Raw genomic sequence first — 20,850 nt, forward strand, 5'->3', positions numbered from 1 at the left:
CCCACTGAAACGCATACATGCAGGAAGTTGGTGGGAGACGGCAGGAAAGCACTGAAAGAACTGAAAACTAAGAGTTTAAAAAACAAGAATAGTGACAAATCTGGGTTTGGCTGTTTTTTTTTTTTTGGTGTGTGTTTTTGTTTGTTTGCTTGTTTATTTGTTTTGGGGTTTGTTTTTGTTTTTGTTTTTTTCCCAGTGCTTGCTCTTTTTCTATGAAGTCAAATAACCAGAAAAGCTGGTATGCCTTCTAGGACATTTTCTTAGCCTCAGTAGGGACCTTGTTGAAAGGATTCCCTTCCACAGCCCTTTCTGACTAGATGCTTGCCCTGCAGATATAGCTTGAGCATGATGAGTCGATTCAGGTCTTACATATAATGATTTCTGTGGGAAGCTATGATTCTGATGTAATTACATGGCTGATGTTTTTACTTTCCACTACTATTCTTTCTTCTCCTGAATTGGGCATCACCACAAATAGAACAAGACTTATGCTAATCCCATTTACCCCCTAGTTCAGCCTCAGCCAGGATCTGGATGCAGCACCAACACCTTTCCAACCTGGGCTCACAGCTGGGCTGCACCCTTGGAGGAAAGCAAGTCCATGATTCATTTGGGTCTGTCTCCCACACAGGCCTGAGGTATTTTCAGTGATGTACTAACAATGCTAGCAAAATCAACAGATGAACACCATTGGGAAATGCAGCCAAGAAATTTAATGTACAGTAGCTGATGGAAGACTGTCAAGTCAAGCCAACTTCTTGCTGGTGATAGCTGTTAGGCAACAGAGCTGAAAGGCAGAGAAAGCTTGCTGCACAGCTGTTTGCAGCATAGGCCTGGGGCTTGAACTGCCAGCAACTGGCATACAGTTTCACCAGGGGTGCCATTGCCAGATGGGAACCTGAGGCCTCCTTCTCTTCACAGGTTGGAGTCAAACTACACTGGCAGCAGTTCACAATGTCCTAAATAAATGGGAAATCCCAGCCCACAAGGGATGTCAAATCCAGTTATTTCACAATAAACTAACCTGGGAAATATGCTTCTTACAGGAAGAAAGGAGGTTAAGGTATTATTTCTTAGGCTTGCCCAAACAATTTACAGTTACCTTAAAACAATTTCTCTTTTTATCTCTCTCTCAAACCCACACACTATACTTAATGCTTTTTAATCCTTCTCAGCTACCTCAAAAATACTTACTTGTTTTTGGCCAGAGGTCATCTTGCAGAATTCAGCATTCATGGAAACACTTGGCACCATCACTTTTCTTAAAGCTCCTTATTAGTCACTGACAGTCTTAGAAAGGCATTGCCATCATCCCAGCCTCATTAGAGGCTGCAACCATAATGTGACCTCTTTATCTCTATATCCTACAGTACAATCTCTTTTACTGCCATTATCAGTAGAACCACAAACAATCTCTTTTATTGCCATTACCATTAGAACCGATACTAGTTCATAAAGATGCAGGTGCTCAAAGAGGTTGTGCAATCTCCATACTAGGAGATGTTGACAAGTCAACTAGACAGGCCCTGTATTCTCTCGCCCTGTTTTGAGCAGGTGGTCAGTCCAGATTATGTCCAGAGATCCCTTCCAACCTGCACTATTCTCTATGATTTTGCTCTTCTCAGTATAGTTCCATCTTTCATTTATCTAAACAGAACTGATACAGATCTCCAGGGGGGGAGAGGAATGAGAAAAAAAAAATGTACTAACCTGGATCTCTGGAAGAGAAAATAATTGACATATGCACAAAACACAACTATATATTTCTAGTAATGCAATGTAAATTACTTTTTAAAAAATAAAAGTTTGTCTATGTAAAATTAAGATAGTTAATACCTTTCCATCTCAATACACTGATGGGGGCACAGTTCTAGTCAATCCTCTGCATCTTTATTCTTCCCCTTGAGCTGCTCACAGGGAACCTATTAAAAACAGGGAGAGAAAAAAAAAAAATCAGACTTCAAGAAAAAAAAGACTAACAGTCTAGGAAGAAAAATTTAAGTACATGATTACAACAAGAAGAGAGAACTGTATCTTGCTTGCATTTCTGTTTTTCTATTCATATATTATAAATGGCTGATAAGCAAGCCAAGAGTCTACTTCCCAGCGTCATCCTTTCTCAAGTCTACCACTCTGTCAGGGACAGTCTTGCAAGGGTAGGAACAGTAACTCTGGGTGCAGTGGCAAGAGTCTACCCAAGGAACAAAGCTGTCAGCAGTCAGAGGAACATTGGAAGTCTTGCAAAAAAGGACTTTTATTATTTATCCTACAAGAATCAACTATCTTACATGCTCTGGAGTTTAAGTGTGTTTTCATGCTAATGAGAAAATTCATATGCTTCATCAAAGCATCCAGTAAAATTACTGCTCCAAATCTAAAAGGATTTGAGTAATATGTCTGATTAAGATCACTTGGAGAGAAAAGGAGTTGTTGTGCACAAGCATGTTGCTCAAGAATGATAAAATCTCCTAATAACCTTTCCTCTGGTCAGAGCCACTTAGTGTCTAGCACTGCATTTCCAAAAAGAAAGGATACAAGAAAATAAAACACCCCTCCCAGAGAACAGGACACACACCAGGGAAAAAATAAGCAGTCCACATTCAGATATTCCTTTTTGGATGAAAAATCCAACAGGGAAAACAATAATGTTTAGTTGTTTTGTTTTTAATTTTATGAGGCACCACCCACTCTCCATCACAAGTGGGAGAACAGATGGCAGAATGAATGAGCCAATGCCCCCTCATGCAGAGGAATCATTATCCTCCTGTGCTGCAGGTGGGTAACAGCCCTGGGTATGCTTCTGCAGGCTATGGGGGACATCTCTAGCTCAATAGAAAAAGAGCCCAGAAGCCTTATTCTCCTCTTCAGATCAAAATTACAAACTGTATCATATGATAGTTGCTGGAATTAGAAGACTGGCAGGTTTCATAAGATCTACTGTAAGGATACTTACAATTGTGACCACTGGAAAAAAGTGGGGAGCCATAAAGAGTGAAACCTGCTATTTATAAGCAAGTAAGTGTTCACTTACAAGTCACTGTCTTTATTGGTAACATCAACTTAATGTGAAAACACAGCTGAACATTTTATAGAAACCATGCTGCTTCATCTATGGGCAGAGCAGAAATTTAAAATGAAAGGTCGCCAGGAGAAGAACTGAGGTGTTTGGCATCACTCCCCCCTCCTAACTCCCATTCCTGCAGGCATTTCACAGATTTCACATGTATCTGGTAATCACTAATTACAAGGATCCCATTAACAAAAAAAGTCAATTCAGTTTCATGTGAAACTTGACTCCATCTTGCCTAAGTTTTATGAGTGTCTGTTTAATCATAACAAAAACATGCTGAAGTATGGAAAGCTGTGTTAGTTTGCTTTCAATGGGAGCTGCACATACTGGGTACTAATGAGAATTAAGCCTTATCTTGGTGCCTAAATTTGGGTTTTAGGTGTCTAACTGAAGAACAAAATTTGTAAAACATTGACCTAGAACGAACACCCCCTGCAGCCACTGAAACAAGAACAAATAAAATTACTAAATGAAATCCGACCATGCTTGTCGGAATTAAAAAAACAACAAAAATCCTTCATATTTCAGAATGCCCCCCACCTCTAATTCATCCCACTGGGCTTAGACATTTTGGCAGTCTCAGCTGCATTTGACAAGTTACACCTAGCATTGCAGCCCATGTGCTGGAAAACAGGTCATGTGAAAGGGATACAGGTTAGCAGTTGCTGAAAAGACAACACCTGTATTGTTAAAATTCATGCAAGAAGCAAGGAAACTTCTGGAAAACTGAAAGGGAAGAAAAAAAAAAAGAAAGTAGTGAAGAATACAGAGAAAGCTATTTATCAAATATGTCTGTTCCTGTTCACGGACTGGTGAACCAGGTCTGTGAGATTGCTGCACACTCCCCTGCTGGAAACCTGTAGTGCGTACTCCAGGTTTTCCATGGCACAGCTCTGCAGAGCTGGGAAAACACACAGAAAGAAGCTGCTAAAGCCAGCAATTCCCAAATCTCTCTGTGGTCCAGCTGCACACCCAACCAGCACAAACAAGCTGCTCTCCAGAAGTCCTGTCGCTAACATCTGCTGGGGTGGGGTTATCCCCTCTGCCCCTGCTGCTTGACAAAGAATGCTGTACATCTTCTGACTCTTAGTCATATGCAGATGTTGCAGTGTGTCCCTCAGTGCTGGGCACCTTGATTTAATGCATGCCTATACAAGCCAGCGCAGCTATCAGAAGCTATTAGATGGTCAGAGCATGGGAGTACATCCACCCTCTCCTACCCAGCCTAAGATATGGGGCAAAGTAGTAAAAAAGTGTCTGTACTGAAAGCCAGCAAGATCGGCCCAGCGGAGTATGGCCAGGCTAATGCCAGCTCAACATCATTGTCACTCACTTCGATTTGCCTTTACTGTTTCCCAAACTGATGCACAAGGGCGTGCTACTGGAGAGTAACGGCTTTGCCTTTCCTTTCTGATGGGCTTTTTGGTAAAGTATGCCAATTCTGAAGAGCCTTTTTTTTTTTAATAATTTCTAATTCTTCACAACAGAAAAAATTCTCCGCAATGAGTCTGACCTGTGTTGGTAGCACAGGTTGTGCTAAATCTAAATCTACACTTATGAAATTGAGTGAAAGAGATGCAACCAGGTTATCATACCATGTTGTAGTGGTTTAAACTCAGCCACGCAGCTTATTCACTCACCCACACCCCCTTCTTGCCCTCCCCCTACTCCCGGAGGGACGGAGAGGAGAATCGAAAAGAATGCAACTCCCACGGGTTGAGATAAGAACAGTTTAGTAACTAAGGTATAACACAGATCACTGCTGCTACCACCAATAATAATAATGATAAAGGAAATAACAAGGGAAGGGAATACAACACCTCAGCACCAGCTGACCAATAACTCACCCCACTCCCCCTAGCCGAGCACCGACCGATACCTCATCCAACCCTGCAGTCCCTCGCCCTTTCAGGTAACACTCAGTTACATCTGGGCATGACGTGCTTTGGTATGGAATACCTCTTTGGCTAGCTTAGGTCAGGTGTCCTGTTTCTGCTTCCTCCCGGCTTCCCCTCCTCCCTGGCAGAGCATGAGGCTCACAAAGTCCTTGGTCAGACTAAAATATCAGTGTTATCAGCTCTGGTCCCAGGCCGAAAGTCAAAACACAGCGCTGCACCAGCTACTAAGAAGGAGAAAAATGACTGCTACTGCTGAACCCAGGACAGTATCCACCCCTTACTCCATACCATTCACGTCATGCTCAGATCCCACATTTTCAATATACCATTACTCTTATCTCAGTGCGCTCTTATCTTAGTGCATGGACCAGTCCCTATAAAGCTGCTGAGTCCATCTGGTCCATGATGTCAGGCTCCATCTCTTGTAACAGTCTTTCAGAGCAGGAGAGGCTGTGTGCAGTGTTCATACTCGTGAATCATCCGGGCAATAGTGTCCATTGCTAAGTCCACCCCTCGATCATGAGTCCATCCCTATGTTGCATCTCTGCTCTGCTGGCCTGAAGTGCCATGGGCCCACCACTCAAAATAATTCACTGTCCCCTTCAGGAGTTTTTGCAGCTTGTTGCTGGGGACTCTATACAGTTGCCTTCCTTCTCCGATGCTTCCAAAGCACTGGAGGAGCCCAGCGGACTAGATACTCGCCCACACTGTCCCACACACCCTGCCACTCATGACTGTCCAGCCTTGGGGAAAATCTCCTGGTCCTCCTATATCGTCATCTAACCCTAGACAAGACCCAAACCTGACTCTGCTTAACTTTTGAGATCAGACAAAATGGTCATGGGTAAAACACAGTTTGTATGTGTGCCAACACGCTGATCCCCATCACAATCAGCAGGAAGGTCCCAAGGGTACCCAAAGGCCATTCAAAACCTCAGAACTCTCAAACGATGCTGCTGTACTTGTCACTGGGGCTGGTGTAGCTGCTGTGCTTGCCGGCTCTCCCACCACCAGCTTCCTTTTTTCGGAGTCCAGATCTTCCTCCTCTGCCTTGCCGGTAAATGCTGTGTGGTCTCTTGCATCCTCCTGGCGCTCGGCAGACGGCTTCCGGGGAATGCTCTCGGCTGTCATGGGACTGTGCTCGGCCTCGGGGATCGGCTCCTCTGCAGGGCTCAGCTCCTCTGCCGCCTTCTCCCGCTGCTCGGCAGCCGCCTCCTTCTGCTCCTCGACTGCCCCGACCTCCTCCACCTGCAGCCGCTCCCTGCCGGCCTCCAGCCTCCTTGGTCCCAGGGTCCGCTCTCGCGGGCCGCTTCGGCTGCCACTTGCTCCCGGTGCCGCTTCCCCTCGGCTCCCCGCAGCCTCACGAAGACGGGGGCAAGGACGAGGGCCAGGATGGTGAAGAACATCGGGACGGCCAGGTACAAGTCCACGGCCACAGTCGTCCCGCCCTGCTGCTGGAGCCTGCCTGTATTACAAGTCATTGCCATAAAGTACAGTGAGACAAGAACCTTAGCCCAAGCCCAACACCTGATGAACACTAACACAGCAAATACTGGCTCTAAGTAAGTTACAACATTCTGAAACTGTGAGATCAAGAGAAAGAACTTTGAAAGCCAATAAATCAGCATTATGATGAGTGACTATTAATCTGGTCAGATCTGTCGTTTTCTCAACCCTTTGTGCCCCACGTTGGGTGCCAAAAAGAACTGTAGTGCTGTAGTGGTTTAAACTCAGCCACGCAGCTCCTCCACTCCCCCCCCCCCTCCCCGTGTCCTGCCCCTACTCCCGGAGGGATGGAGAGGAGAATTGAAAAGAATGCAACTCCCACGGGTTAAGAACAGTTTAGTAACTACGGTATAACACAAATCACTACTGCTACCACCAATAATAATAATGATAAGGGAAATAACAAGGGAAGGGAATACAACACCTCAGCACCAGCCGACCGATAACTCGCCCCACCCCCTCCCAAATGAGCACCGACCCATACCTCATCCAACCCTGCAGTCCCTCGCCCTTCCGGGTAACACTTAGTTACATCCTGGGCATGACGTGCTTTGGTATGGAACACTTCTTTGGCTAGCTTGGGTCAGGTGTCCTGTCTCTGCTTCCTCCCGGCTTCCCCTCCTTCCTGGCAGAGCGTGAGGCTCAGAAAGTCCTTGGTCAGACTAAAACATCACTGTTACGGGCTCTATTCTCAGGCTGAAAGTCAAAACATAGCGCTGCACCAGCTACTAAGAAGGAGAAAAATGACTGCTACAGCTGAACCAAGGACACATGTGCAAGTGTTTGTTACCAAGACTATAATATGCAATGTAATGCTGTAGGTTTTTATTAGATCAGACAAATTAAAACGATGATGGATAAAACTGAGTTACCTCAAAGATTAAGACTCTAAAAGAAAGGGGTTATAATGGTCATGTAAATGATTGATCAGCATTACATAAATTTTCTGCTTTCTGTCAAGGGTTTTATGAACATGAACAACCTGAAGTAAAACAGTATCAGTTTTGCTCACATATTTATGCGGTTTCACAATAATTGAAAAGGTTCAGTAAAAAGTGTGCAAGATTTCCTTGGTGCTCATCCACTAACTTTATCAGTGGTGCAAGCCCTAAGTACTTCCTACATATATACCCAAATAGGCCAAAAAAAAAGCACTTTTTGGTTAGTGTATTAATTTGCATTAAAAATGATCAGGTCTTACACATATAAAAGACACATTTCAAAAGAATAAAAATACATGGCTCAAGAATGACTAGATGACTCATGAATTCTAATGAAATCTTAATTCTAAAGGCAATCACAGCCAGACAGGCACTCATCACACTGGAGTTTCAGCATGTTATGCAAAATGCATTTCACAGACATCCATACTGGAAATGTTAAATCCTGCACCGCTCTTGACCCATTCTCTTTTGCTTTCTCCAAGTCCAGTTCTAGCTTAAGAGCATTCTATTTTCCTAAAGCTTTGCTCATTTCCCCAGCCCCACTCTGTAATTTACCTGTTATTCACCTGTACCAAAGCAATATTTTGTTGGAATGCAACATAAAACAAGTGTCAGAAATAAGCCAGCCAGAGGCAGAGAAAGAAAAGGATATTTTTGATGTGCCTTTTCCTACCTAAATCAGCTCAATGATTCAATTTTACAGACCAGCACCATAAAGGGACATACTGTCACAGTGGAGAGAGCAGAAAACAGCTAATACATCTAATAAATGGAAGCATATACCAGCAAATTATACATAAAGAATAAACCCATTAACAAGTTAGCCTTTCAGTGATACCCATTTTTGTATTGCAAAATATCCAGAGCATGTCACAGCCAGACTGAGTAAACTTACCTCATTTAAGTACTACCCATATTGCAAAATACCCCTGAAACAAAGTGGAACGTATATAATCATAAATGCTGTTGAAAAACAAGCCAGTAGGTTATACATTAATTGTGTGTGGGTGTTGTGTAGGAGGAGTGGGAGGAAGAAACAGATTATTACTGTAAACGTGATCAAAATTGAAGAACTACTGAAGAAATAACATTTGATAAAAGAGATCCTAAACACCACTCACTGAAGCTAGTCTGAAAGAAGAATAAAGCCTTGAAGATTTTTTCTTCTCTTAAGAAATAAAACCTTGTAACATCTCTGTGACCTCCTCCTACCTAGATATTCCCAGGTTTGATACTCTAATAGCACTACTGAGCAGTGAAGCCAACTTTGAAACACCCACTGCATTCCATGGCTTTCTGCTTTTGCATTCAGTGCTCTTTGTTGAAAATGCAGCTTCAGTCATATAAATGCAGCATGAGCAAAAGCCACAAATACAGCAAGATTGGCCAGTTCTCTCCTTCCCCTGTTATTTCCTAATGAAGTGCTGAAACCTCAATATTAGGCAGTCTATAACCAAAATTTAATATCCAAAGCTTGATTTTCGCCAGAAATAAAGAGTGGTTAGGTTGCTCAGTTTTGCCTTACCCTATTTTGTTCAGATAAAATGAAACTGTACCTGCCCTATGTGATGCAGGAAGATTTAATGTCAAATACATAAAACTGATCTCACTAATAAGTACACTTCCCCTTGGTTAGGGTAACAGCAGGTTCAGAACAGCAACTGCCCCAAGGAACTTAATTCGCAGATGCCTTCCCATGAAGCTGTGATGTCCACAGCTGCATAAGGAGTCTATTTATGTTTCTTGAGTTACTATGCAGCAACCGAAGTAAATTAAATCTCAAGATAAGAGAAATCCCTTGAAGTGGACCAGACAGAGGAACTGTTAACTGCTACACACTATTTCTATCCAGAACTGAATGCCTGGCTTTCAGCATAGAGCAGATGGGACTCCAGAGCAGCTCTGCACTGTGGGTTCCCTGGAGTCAGTCCAGGGAAGGAAAATGTGCAATGTAATCTCTGTATTTGCTTTGTTGTACTGGATGTAGCAGGGTGACTGCATAGAGAGACAGTGTCTGCTTTACAGCTCTTCAGTTCTATCAGTGGTGGGCCTGTACCAATGGCTGTGTGAAAACGCTTCTGTTGACACACACAAACTAGTTGAAGTAGCAGGTACAAAACACTTCTTTAAACTAGACAGTCTTGTTAAAAATCAATATACTACTTTTTTTTACTAAGTTGAAACAGACAGAAAAACACATTTGTATTTAAGCTGTCAAGAACCATCATCTAAAAGTGAGAAACTTACTCCCCAACGAGTATAAATCACTTCTTCAAGCAGGAATTAGTGGCATAAATGTTATCAAAAAATAACCACAGTCATGCCCAGGGCTCGCGTGACACAGACCTGCATTTGAACTTACTATACCAGTCATTCCACATGGTCATTCGCACAGACGAGTTTAAAGCATACAAGCTAATTTGAAAGGCTACAAAACATGAGTTCAGTATAAAAAATATCATGACTATACTTCCAACACTCATAAGAGTCACATAAGAAGTGACCAGAGGAAGCTTTAAATTATCAAGCCATCAAAGCCATGCACAGCATACCTCCAAACACCCTCAGTGCTTCTCTGGATTCCTGTAGTCACCCTCTCTCTAAAATCACCAGAGGCCACAAAATTTAAAAGAAAAAACTGCCAACCTCTAATTATTAAAAGGTGATGAGTTCAGGAACTGGGAAGATTTAAGCTTTTCTGTTTTGGGGAGGTTTACGACATATTAAAAAAAACCCAAAACATTAATGACTTCAGTTTGATGGTTCAGACATTTAACAAGAGTTCAGATTTACTGTCTGACAGTGAAGACAAAAAAAGTATTTTAAAAACTCCACCAAAACCCAATGGTACCGGCAACTTCCACTTCTCAGAGCAGTATCCTATTCACTCAGCTCCACATCAGTCTCTTTTTCTTACTCTGATCTCTAATTTAGTTTTACTTAAGCATTTATAAAAAGTATAACAGCCTCCACAAGGGAGGTTTGAAAGCAATCCAACAGCAAAAGCTCAGTAGCAGTTCTCTAGAGCACTGTCTCAGGAGGTAAGTGGCATGTACTCAAATCCTTCCAAGGAGCAAAAGAAATCAAAGCCAAGAGATACATGTCTGAGGTGAAATGCCTTTTTCTTTTTTTTTTTTTTCCCACTGGATGACTGACTAACAAGGGAATAGCATTACTTCTTCCTCGGCGACGCATTCACTCAGAGTATGGTGAATTTAGCCTTTTATGGCTTTGGCTTTCACTACACTCAAACACAGCTTCCAACTGTGAACTGACCAACAAGCTTAATTTTTATAGGACTGGAAAAGTAGTTTGAGGGGTTATTGTCATTTTGTCATCATCTGTCACCTCAGTGACAATGATGGGACTAAAATGGAAACTTGCAATGTGTGCTTTTTGTGGGTTTAATATCCATCACCTGTTCAAATGAACCACTGTGGTTTCTGCTAGAAGACCAGGAACAATCAGGTTTCTCCTCGTCCAGGACCAGGCAAAGCCAGGACTGTTAAGCCCTTAAGGTCAGGTGCCTTCTCACCTGAAAGGCTGCCTACCATTCCATGAGTTAAGTGACCAAGGCACCAATTTATTTTGGGAAGCATTCCCTGAATAAAATGCAAAGTGTTTACAAACATTTTAACTGGACTTACTCCAAGCACCACATGTTTACTCTCTCGCTGGCCTACTTGTAGCACCTCTCACCAGCCATGCCCAAAACATATGTGGGGAGGGATGAGGTGTTCTGTCAGCTGCAGCAACAGCTGCCTTCTGCAGATACTAACACAGAAGAACAACTGCTAGGGCTGAATAGGGCCTTAAGATCACCCAGTTCCAACCGCCACCACCGTGGGCACGGATGCCTCACACTAGACCATGTCTCCCAAGGCTTTGTCCAACCTGGCCTTGAACACTGCCAGGGATGGAGCATTCACAGCTGTTTTGGGCAACCTGTTCCAGTGCCTCACCACCCTCACAGTAGCTTCTTCCTTGTATCTTACCCAAACTTCCCCTTCATTGTTGCTTCCAGAGAAGGAGGTGAAAATGTGGGCTCTTCCTATCCTGTTAACACCAGCTTAACAGCCACCTTGGCTCAAACAATTCTATTGTTTCATTTTTAACTTCTGTAAATGTTAGTGATATGAAAGTAATGACATTTTCATCACAGCAAAGCAGGATGTTTTGTGGAGGCAGAGAAAGTAGTCAATGGAAAAATTGAAAGGGGAACACTTTCTCTTTACCTCCAGTGGAAAACTGAGGGGGTACAGCAGAAACCACATGAACGTCTTTTTATCTGACCTCCCCACTCCCCCCATACAGGAGAGGAAAACCCCTTTGGCTACACCATACATAACTGAATAATAAAAACTTCATTGCTTCTTATGCATACCCAAGCCACTTATCTAAAGTTCAGATTGGATGGCTGCTGTTCAATTATTTTATTGTCCACTGAAGAACTGCTTGCCATAGGGGAAAAATAAGGAAATGAGTTAGAGAAAATTTAATATAATGCAAAGACGGCAACTTAAAGTATGAGATCCTAGGTGATTTGTAAAGGTCTTAATTGCCATGTAAGTGTTATTCAGGAGAGAAAAGACAGCTATGAGGAAGAAAGGAGACAGGAAAAAAAGCAAATTCCAAGTGCTCAAAATTTTTGGGACTTCAGTATTCTGTGGAGGAAGCTGAAAAGAGATTTGCTGTCCAGGAAGTTACTGAGATTTAGTTTTAAGTTTATAGTTTGATACTATGCTTTGGCATTTGGAATTCATCCTCCTGAAACAAGATGGCTTGCTGTTCTCAACACAAGCACTACTGACTGGCTGTCTACAGCTGTCCCCCTCCTTTAGGTACACCAATGAGAACTGCTCCCACACACTTACATTTCTATCAGGCAAAAAAACTCTCTTCTGCTTCTGTCAGAAATAGGTTGATTGCTATCCTCTTTTTTTTTTGTTTCTTAAACAGGTTCATATGCCCCAGATCAAGAAATAGCAGTATGAGAGTCAGTCACAGCTGTCAAATTTTTGGGGTAAACCAAACAGTTAAAGGTGATGGTACCTCTTATTCACATTTGATAGAGAACTGAAATACATTTTTGTGCTCACAGCAGTGACTTTCCCAGGGAAGAAAATACTGCAACCCAGTTATACCCTAAATTTTAATGAACTGCTTTGATTTTTAGTTTGGACTCAAGCAGTATTTGCCCGAGATACACTAAACCTCAAGGCATTTCCCACCCATCTTGTTCCTGCGCCCCGTGTAGCTAAATGCTTAGCCACAAATTAAAGACCACCCACAACAAATTCTTCCTTCCTTACAGAAAAAATGGAAACGTCACAGTCCCTTTATGACTCCTTAGATGGTAGTTCAATCAATTCCTTATTATTACTCAAATACATTCTCTTGCTAGATTTTTCACTAGATTTTCTTGAAGATATTAATGAAATTAACATTATAGCAAGCATAAAAACAGGTTTTACAGCATGCCAGCAGCTGGTTCCAGCAGTGTATCACTTCCATCATGTTTGTGAAGATCAAAATCTTAAGCACACAGATAGTGTCATGAAGGTTTGAATACAAACCTTTTTTCTGGACAATAAGGTCACCTTGCTTCCTGCTGCTTGCCCATCCATTGGTTTCTACCACTTTTTTTTAATGAAATACTGCAGTGTTCCAGCTCTGGTCCAAACTGGAATGCAATTAATTTTAGGCAATGTCTCAATCCTCCATGAAAAGGATTTCTTTATCTGCATAAGCTTCAGAAAGACTTGTCTCCTATCTATACATAGCTTAGCCTGCTCACCAATAAACAAGGCAGAAAAGTCAACTCTGAAGCCATACTAAGTTTCCTACTCTGTACATCAGTGAAATTTTAAAGCAACATCTAATGGTTTGACACAAATGTGACCTTTACCTCATGGATAAATGGTATTTTCAGATGAGGCTAAGGATTTTCACCCAGATTCAGGGACTGCTAAAAACTGCAAGTTGCAGACACTTCTCTGCTTTTGCTTTCTCTTGACTGAGCTACAACAAGATCAGGCAAAGAGTCCAGAGGACGTACACACATTAAACTACTACCAAATAGTACAGAGAGTTTCCTCCACAAGATGATCTAGCACGAAATGAGTTCTTGGTCTCTGACTTCAAGATGTTCAAAGCTGAGCACATGAGTACATGGAAAGAATGGAGGATTACCATAAACACCGTTGCTGCCCACACTAATTGTAAGACGCATTCTCTTGACACTAACCCGTCTTTCTAAGATAGACTGTACAAAAATGTCTGCTTCAAAGTATGTCAAAAAAACACTAAAACTAACCACTCTCTTCACTGTCCTTGGTTGTCCCCCGGTATAGAGCTCTGTGAAACTCAAGCACAGCACTTTTTGGTCACATTAACTAAAGCATCATTGGAAGTTGACGATCATGGTAAGGAAACACTAGGGTGATACTGAATAAGGTAATGCATGGTAATACGTAACTGTATAGTACACAAAAGTTTGAAAAGTAAGCTTAGCCTGCTTTTGTCAGCTACCACCAGTCTTACAGGCTGTAAATTTTCAGCTGAGCACAGAAGCTACAAGAGTCTGGGTTAAAAATCAACGGAAAAATGAAGTAAGGCCTGATGTACCCAGTGAAAGCTCAATTTTGCCCTCACTACAGGTGGCTGAATAGAGGAAGATGCCTTCACCTGGGTTTGCTGCTGACCAAGGGAAAATTAAGGTCTTGTAGGAGGTATCTTGGCTGCTGGTGACCACTTCAGTTGAGACTTGTAGTCTTACTTAGCTTCTCTGGAGGATCTGATGACCTTTCCATACCAGTAATACTCCTCAAAACACTGAAGCAGAAGTTCCCTTCCTGTCTCATATTCCTCCCACCAGCTTCGTCCCCTTATGCCCCCCCTCCCCAGTGTATGAATCTAATTTTCCTTTTCTGTGAGATCAAGAATATCTGCTTATAATTTTACTACATGGTGTGCAAGACATACAAGTGTGTGGTAGAGCTAATTACCACATTGGACAGAGCTTTCTTGTTGTTAGATGCCAGATCCAAATATTCCTAGTGCAGCTCTCCATCACGCAGGCATGCCAACTCACCTACACACACACAAAAATGAATCCATAAAGACAAACATTCCTATATGTTGTCCTACAAGAAAACTGCCTTAGAGCTGTTTCCTGTGACCAAAAGAAAGGAATAAAAATGAAGGGACTGCTGACCTTAGACTATTTCCACCTCACATGACCTTAATCTTATGGAAACTGAATCTTTGTGCAATTCAGGTTTTACTCATAAAACATAGGCAGCAGCAGTATATAGGCACTGGGGAACAATCGAGAAAAATGCAAAAATTCTTTGAACAGTAAAGAAAAATGTTGTTAAAACAATTTTTATAAATAATGGAAGGAAAAGCCATTTGCTGTAGTGGAGATAAAGTTCTTTTTTTCTTTATTGTTTTCCCTTAAAAAGAAAGGGAGGAGGGGAAAGGCAAGTGCTAGGATGCAGTAGCAAACATAGTTTTACTTCCCTTATGTACTTTCCCAGCAATTACAGGCTAGGAAAAGAGATTAAGTACTGAAGATCATTTTATAAAGTAAGAAATACATAGTTTCCTATTAATTACAACATTACTCTAAACTTTCGCAGTATCTCTCTGTTCATCCTACTTTTAAGGAAGCATTGCATCACAGCCAATGAATCTGGTAAATACCCCATTTATACCTGTCCTTCAAGCATTTGCAAGCATTCAAGCGCAGTTCCACTTCATTTCCCTAAAAAAACATATTCAGCATTTGCAAACCCAAGATGGACATTGAAAAGCAATTGAATACATGAGAGGATTATTCAGATGAGGCATTCTACCACGGGAGAAAAATAAGAATGATCATAGAAATGAAAATATTTGACAATTAGCAGTTTACAGCCTAATCCAAATGTCACAGTGCCCTTAATAGCCTATGTATAGATCCCACTATGTAAATAGGGTGCATAAGCTTCTATGCTATGCATGGAATCTTTTCACTTTTCAGAAGTGACAAAAGCATCCAGGTCCAAATTTCCAAAAACACCATACTCTGTGCTATGCACCTAAGCACTATATGAAACTGTCAAGATTACACTCAACCAGTCAGCTCCCAGTAGCCACATTTTATCCAAGCTTGAGTTCAAGCCAGACCACAGCTACACATTCCTAACAGAAGTCAGATGAGAAACCCAGCTTGAGCCACCACACTGCCAGTTCACACAAACATCTGAGATCCACAGACAGGCCTCTGGTCCCTGAAGACATCAAACAAATCACTCCACCCAAACCTGGCCTTGACCCCCCCCCCAGATCCATGTGGGTGTTGCACTTTGATGAGGGTCAACAGTTTCTTCTCAGCATAACGTGAGCCAAGCCGCCATCAGATTCCAGACCCAGAGTGTCGCCACCTGAGCACCTCCACACCACACCACCCTGGCTGGCAGAATCTGTGGGGCAGCCCAGCTCCCAGGTCCTGCTACCCTAGGAGGATGGCCCCTAATCAAATTAGACTATATAGGGCATTGGTATAAGATTCTGAGTCGTTAGCACTTAAAGGCGTTTGAGGAGAGGTAAACCCAAAAGCATTTTGCAGGTTGAGGGATAGAGGTGTGTATATCCTCCCACTTATCAACATACTTTTCATGCTGCCAGGAAACAACTACCTCCCAAGTCACCAGTTCAGAGCAAGGCCCCTTAAAAGCATTCTTCCAAAGGAAATCCCCTCACCTTCAGTCAAGAGTATTTTTTCAAATGTTCTGTCTTACAGTATTAGTTAAAGGCCATAAGAAATTGCACATCTTTGTGGCTTTTATTATTTCCTCTACAGCAGTATGCTGTAAAACCAGTAGTGAGACTCTTTTTAAAACTCAAGTGTTACTGTGAGTCCTTCAGCAAACTCACAGTCCTTTTCAAGGCTCAATAACCACCATACCTCAATATATAACCACCATCCTTCATACCTTAACATTCAAAACATTGATAGAATTTGCTTTTAAATTGTGCCTTTTGTGGTTGTTTGGGGTTTGTTTTTTTTATTGCATTCCTGGACAGCCTAGAATAAAATTGGTACTGCTGAGTTCTGTTTAAAGAACTGTTAGAACCAGAAAAGGATGAGAAAAAAAAAATTATTTCCAGGAGGGCTTTCCACATCCAAAAGCAGCTCAGAACTAGTGCTGAATAAAGAGGTGGCTGTTACGAGCAGAATGGGGGAATCTGGATTATTGCCTGTGAAGCTCTCAGGAAAACTCTGAAAATAAGCAAGGAAATCCAGAGATGAAATGGGGAGCAAAGTAAGTGTTCAGAGAATGCACTTGGATTGTCTGTGTATCTCTGAGGACATGAGAAGGCAGGACCAAAAGCAAATTGAATTTCCATCTCCTGAGTGCACACACGGAGATTTGAAATGTGATCAGAAATCCAGCATGACAGATTGTTGTAGCAGTTACTCCAGATAAAAGAAATTGATAGACAATGGTTTCAGAAGACTGAAGTTTAAAGCAACAGAGGCTCAACCAACAGTAGCATTTTAGGCTAGTCAAATTTATAGGAAAGGAAATACAAAGCCATCTTCAATGCCTGAAACAAACATTTTTAAAGCAATTCTGTTTTGAATCCATAATGAGCATGCACACAAATAAAAGGCCAAACCAAAATGAACAGATCCTAATACTCATTGCAAGAAACACACAAACTATTACGGTTTGGAGTTGTTTTTTGGGGTTGGGTTTTGGGGTTTGTTTTGTTTTTTAACAGAACTTGAGATATGTAACTGCTGAATAATATTTTCAGTTTGAGATTGGTCTTGATCTTCTGAACTTCTAAGCTGCTTACTTCTTACTAGAATTGGCATTAACCCCCAACTTAATAAACAAAACATCTCTTGCTTACCCTACAACTCCCTCAAGAAGCCTTTCTCTGCTTGAAAATACAACCTGCACAATGGAACAGGATTATATTTTATTAATAATACAATTTTATTGTTGGAATCCCCTTCCGTTTGAAGCAAACCACAGGAGTGACACATTTATAAGGTATTTATAAGGGGAATTTCCTACTCAATTAAAACACATATGAATATGAGAAAACAAAATATCAGGTGAGAGGACAGCAAAGAGGGAGCTCAAAGATCCACTGCAACACAAATATAGAAAAAAAGTAGTCAAGGTTTTTATTTCAGCTGGAGGTGCATGATCCAAGCTGGATTTGTTATTCTAAAACCGAAACTGTAAGAAATACTATGACCCTTCACTCTGAAACCCAGCTGAGCCAACACAAGGTTGCTTTCATCAGTCTGCGGCGATTCTGTAGTTTTGCCTTCATTCTAGATTCCAGCAAAAACAGACCCGTCACACTCATTGCTTACATGTAATATTGTATTTGACGCAGAACTAGACTTCAGTGTAACTATTGCATAAGACAATAGAGAAACCTGTTATCAAGCAGCAAGCCATTACCCAATACCTGGGCTCATTCCATGAGTCAGAATGGAGCAGCCTGCTGCTTTCAGTAGGTATGAAGGTCATTTTTACAATTACTGTTTCTAGTAAAAGACAAACTCCCACACACGGTGAAAGCAGGATGGTTACAAACAACGTGGGATATTTCTCACGTAGGCTGTACAAAGAGGGCGTATCTTCTGCCTTGAATACAAATGCCAGCAGTGTGAATTTTTAGTAACTAGGTGACTGCCTAGTCAGTGAGGTTCACACAGAGCATTGGTGGCAGCACATTCACAGTGGTGTCATGTTTTCAGGGGGAAGATCAGCAGGTAGAGAATGAAATCAGAGATTGTTCTGCCACTATGTTACCTCATCAAGCCAAACCATCTGTCTACTTCTGTCCAGGAGGAATAAGTCACAGAGCTTCATGTTTGTACTACACTCTGTCCTCCAACCAAAGATATTATTGCTGACTGAGTATAGCCATATTTAGATACCATCTTTGTACTGATTTCAGCTACGTAAGTTCTACTTTTTCACTACAGAGAAAAGGAAAGCAATATGAGGGGTATCAAACAGCTTCATTTCTCCACAGCAGCTCCTATAGGAGATCTGGCCAATCCCCACGAACTTGTTTGTGCAATCTCAATAACAATACAAATTATAAGAGGTCAAACTCACCCCTTTGTAAAACAGTTATTCTTTTACACCAGAGTTTTGTGGGTGGCTATTTAATAGAACAGGTCCCCTAAATTCAGAGATGCCCTTTTCACTTTTCTCAAGCTCAGATGGCCCAATGCTTGCATCAAAAGAAAAGACATGGAAACAGAAAACTGTCAAATGGTTATTTTATTACCACAAGTAATCTTATTGCTTACTGACAGTTATTATTAGGGGCTTATAATAGATATCTTATTCTTGTGTGCATGTATGCCACATGCACGTAGGACTGGCTGAAACAGACTTGGCCCAGCAAAATGTTTTCTCAAATATTATCCTGCAGAAGAAACAACAATTGGTTTTACTACCCACATTGTTCTCTCCACTGCCCAGGTTTGCCTCATCAGCTGTGAGCACTTGGATTTTGAGCACCTTTGGGAATAGTCTTCTCCAGCTCTCTTCATCTGTCCTGCATCTACAGCGTAGTCCTGAAACCACTGAACTGAGAGGTAGAGTTCACTATTACCCTCCTTGGAGTGGAAACAATCTTTAAGTTATTTTTCATATCACTCACATACCCCTACAGAGGAAAACGGCAACTTCCAATTTACAGTCTTGTTATGATCTATAACTACAGGTAGTCCTCAAATCTAGAACTTCAGTGGCACATAGCCAGTGAAGATGAAGCTGTGATAGTTGCTACTTTTGAAGTTGCCAGGTTACTAGATTTCATAGCTGAAGAAGTTGAAAGGAAATTACTCTTCCTTAGTGCAGCAGAATACAAAGAAACAAAGACTGAAGCAGCATGCCAAAGTGCTTTGAACAGTAAAATGTGTCTTCATCTATTTTTTTTTTGTGCTGGCCTGTATTTTGCTTAGTGTTTCAGGTCAAATATAAGCTTGTGTCAGTCCACAGGACTCACTTATTTCAGATGCGTTACCTCTTCATGAAGAAGAAAAGACCTAATATGAAGTCTTCTTGAATTAGTAGCTGGGTCCATTGCACAGTTGTTTCAAATGACTTTATCCTTTCACCTTAAGGATGGGTGAGGGGGAAAAAAAATAAATAAAATCAGTGTCAAAAACCCAAAGCCAGGAGGCTTTGTTCCTGGGAAACAGTTAATCTAATTAAAACCTTGGCAGTCTAAGTAAAACACATATTGTTATTAGTCCATTTACACTTATGGTTAATAATACCTTTAAAAATCTACATATACGAGCTTCCTAGTACTTCTTTTTTTTCCGGTCTAGCATTATACTCACTCTCACTATCCCTCTGAGTCCTGAAGGGGGCAGCAGCAGCAGCCATCTCCATGCTGAAACACCAGGAGGGTACAGCAGCTTATCATTAGCATCCCAAGTTCTTCGCTGATGTTATACCTCTGATGTTATTATGATGTTATGATATTATGACGTCATAACGCTGGGTTATATTTATGTTTTTCTGACACAGACAGTTCTCTCCTAGTTAGCTACAAGATTTAAATTACAACACAGTTGACCCCAGCCTTAACTCAGATAAAGGGTTACCCTTCATTAAATGATTAAATATAGATTCTGATACTTATATAAGTAGTTTTTGTAGAGCACAGTGCACATATGTGAGGAATAAAAAATTGCCTACCTATTAAGCAACATCCACAGCAAAAGCTAGCTAAAGGCCATATGAGCTCTGAGACATTATGTTGTCATGCCAGAAGAGCACCTACAGACTTTCACCATTAAAGGCAAAAGTCTTATTTACCAGGCTACAGAATCTTCATCCAAACTGCCTCTGTAGGAACAACAAAACATTTCTTACAATGCAATTTAGCCAGAACACCCACAGAGTATGGTAACCTGTCTGCCAGAAGGCCCAAGAACAAGAGCAAACAATTGAAGGGAGGAGTAAGCTCCTAGATGTCTGTACATTGTCAGTGCGTAACAAATTGCAGAGCCCTGATTAGTACTTGAGGAAACTCAAATCCATTTCTGGACTGTAGGAGGAAACATGAACTTTCTGGTCTAAGCAATATTATATGTTGAGGAAAATGGAGAAATCACTTTGATATTTAAGGATGTCTTGGTAAGGCAGCATTAGACTTTAAGCTGAACTGGTTAAAAATTAGAAAGCAACATGCAAATAGTTTAGTTTTGTTTACATCCAAAAAGCAAATCAGTATGGCTGTCTCCTTCCAGCACTCCAATTAAAAGGTATAAAATGAGTCTTTACGCTTGAGTTGGAGCATAGATTATTCCAAGAAACAACAACAGATATTATCAACAACAACAATGAAATCATTTAAGATTAGGCCAAATACTCTAATATGTTTT

The 20,850-nt window shown here is 41.4% G+C and overlaps 1 long non-coding RNA gene across 1 annotated transcript; it reads right to left on the bottom strand.

The window, feature by feature from the left end:
* Positions 1-477: 477 nt before the first annotated feature.
* Positions 478-19,136, bottom strand: LOC130593306 (uncharacterized). Its single transcript, XR_008970778.1, has 3 exons — positions 18,911-19,136; positions 1,837-1,922; positions 478-787 (listed from the first exon to the last, which is right to left on the bottom strand). It is a non-coding gene; the product is annotated as an uncharacterized LOC130593306 (long non-coding RNA).
* Positions 19,137-20,850: the final 1,714 nt, after the last annotated feature.

Source organism: Pezoporus wallicus, unplaced genomic scaffold (genome assembly GCF_028554395.1).
Source record: "Pezoporus wallicus isolate ANWC-B61680 ecotype Strahan unplaced genomic scaffold, APGP_CSIRO_Pwel_v1 scaffold_13931, whole genome shotgun sequence".
Classification (NCBI taxonomy): domain Eukaryota; kingdom Metazoa; phylum Chordata; class Aves; order Psittaciformes; family Psittacidae; genus Pezoporus; species Pezoporus wallicus.